The sequence below is a fragment of the Morone saxatilis genome, unplaced genomic scaffold, assembly GCF_004916995.1.
Source record: "Morone saxatilis isolate NCDOM2014 unplaced genomic scaffold, NCSU_SB_2.0 Contig11, whole genome shotgun sequence".
In the NCBI taxonomy this organism is placed as follows: domain Eukaryota; kingdom Metazoa; phylum Chordata; class Actinopteri; family Moronidae; genus Morone; species Morone saxatilis.
The window spans coordinates 26,949,215-26,951,658 of NW_023339663.1; the positions used below are offsets into that span (position 1 = coordinate 26,949,215).

Below are 2,444 nucleotides of genomic sequence, written 5' to 3' on the forward strand. Positions count from 1 at the left end.
TCCTGATGCTAGCTAAGCACTTGAACTAACTGAGATTAACCACCAACACCCTTTGTGTCCTCAACCGTGCTGAACTTAAGGACATCAATTAACGTTAAAAACAGCTCCCACCGGATTCAAACCCCGTTACAGATGCACTATAACACCGTAGCTCACTCACCTGTAGGAACTGTACGGTCAGGCAGTGAGGGAGACAGACAGCTGCTGGTTCTTCCTCTGCTCCAGGTGCACGCTATCGTGTAACCGCTGGAGAAAACTCACCGTGGAGACTCCGCCCATAACGCCACTACGTCTTAAAATTCAACCAATGGTATTTATGCGAAGGCGGGCCTGGGGAGAGAACTGGCGTCTGATTGGACAATTCTAACTGGAGCCATAAGCACCTGACAAAGTCGCCAGTGGTTGAATGGCTCAGCCGGAGCAAACAATGAACTGGCAACATTATGAAAGAGCCGTCATTATGATCTATTTTACTGGCCTTTGGCATCCTTGCTTTTTATAACAGGGTGTTATGTTACGATGACACCAATGATAAATGCATAAAGACATAAAAAACTATTTTTATTATTAATTTATTTTATTCATGTGATTCTTTAGTGTATTTTATAGACAATACAAATATTAATTAAATTAAATTAAATTCACTGAGCAGAACTCAACCACACACATTGTATGTGTGGTTTCTAGGGCATAAATGTTTGACAAAATTAGTATTATACCATCTTAAATAGCAAAACCACTCACATAAAAAAATCAAGCCCATTATTTCTGAGCACACAGTTGAAACAGTTGTTTCTGGGCAATCAACTAATACCTGGTCAGTCTAATCTCCAATTTATCCTTCAACATACACAATTCTAAAGTGAAGGAAATTTGGTTATTAGTTATTAGTTAAATTAGTTATTGTAATTACGTTTACATTTTTTGTTCTTTGGGAATAAAATGTTTGTGGATTCATAGTGAACACTTGGGATGTAAGTGATCCTGTTTTCCAGGTGCATGCACATAAATTAACCACAAGAGGGCAGTACTCAGTTGTGACATAAACCGGCTCTTTGCTTGAAATGAAAAATGTCACAGTTCCTGTACAGGTTGAGTGGACAAAAGTCTTCAAATGAAGTTCATACCACCACTACCATAACCTGTCCTAATGGGCAGACATGCACTGAATTTTATGTCCATTTTCCATCCTGTAAAAATAATCCAACAAATTTAGATGTGCACAGAACTTTCTCTTCATTTATCTGTTCATCCTGCAGGGAACTTATGCACTGGGAGTTAGTTCTCCCAGCTGAATTTTCCTTGCTGCAAAGATATTTCAAAGGCCATTCCAAAGAGCAGAGCAGCCGACAACACACAGGAAAGATCTTCAGCAACTCACTGGTCTCGACTGTCTTGTATGTCTTGGATAGAGGCTGATGACTGGACAGAGCTGCATCTATGCCCCTATATGCGTGAGGCTGGAGAGAATCCTGTTTATTTTTAAATCCACCTTTGGAATGTGTTGTGAAATGTGAACAGTTGATTTGGGGTGCAGGCTCTAATATAGGGAGTGAGGATACATTCCTGTCTCATTACTTGTGGCCTTTTTGCGCCAAGTCAGACATTCCACCATCGTATTACCCCCTTCATGTAATCAGCACCAAACACGTTCCTTCAAGACCCTGCTGGTAAGAAATGGAGCTGTGTGCTCATTGGACAGTATCAAAAAGGCTTTTCTTCAATTGAAATAACAAAAACTCCTGATCTGCTGCTTCCCTTCAGGAGTCAGCCTCCTGTAGCATCATCCTGCTTCATCAAATTACCATCTTTCTATCTTTCCTATTTCCCTCTGCGATTCCCCTTGTTTTTTCTCTGTCTGAGTCTCTGCAGTCCTTATTCTGTTTCTCTCTTTCCATTCCTCTCTTCCATACTCTTTGATCAGATGCCTTATTGCTATGCTGTATTCAGACAGTATGATGTATCTGGGCCAAGCAGCAGACATCACTGCTTCACAATATGTCTCAGACAAAAAAGAGATTTTGTGCAGTTGGCACCTTTTGTTACCTTGTGAGATTTGGAATTTGATGTAAAAATGCTGCAGTCTGCTCTCAGGGAGTTCATTTAGAGGAGTTCATACTCCTTATGAACCACAGCACAAAACATGACAATAGTATACATACAATAATTCATATTACCTGTTTTTTCCAGTACAGCACGCTATTTATTTTACTTTTATTTATTCTTTATACTCTTAGTCTCAGTTTCTCTTCTAGAACTGTTTACAATGTAGAATATGTAACTTAAATATTCTTTAATAAAATTATTTGTTTAACAAAGCAGCCTTCTGAGTACCTTTGCAGAGTCTTATAGGTGCAAAATCGGTCTATTTTCATTTCAGCTCAAAATTCACTATATTGTCTGCCATATCGATAACCTGTGAATCTTTTCCATCTAAAATTGAC

The 2,444-nt window shown here is 39.1% G+C and overlaps 1 protein-coding gene across 1 annotated transcript in view; it reads right to left on the reverse strand.

The window, feature by feature from the left end:
- dhcr7 (7-dehydrocholesterol reductase) overlaps positions 1 to 234 on the reverse strand; it is a 6,861-nt gene extending 6,627 nt beyond the window's left edge. The window contains exon 1 of the mRNA XM_035682133.1: positions 161 to 234. The gene's annotated coding sequence lies outside the window, so the exon portion shown is untranslated. The remainder of the gene's footprint in view (positions 1 to 160) is intronic.
- Positions 235 to 2,444: the final 2,210 nt, after the last annotated feature.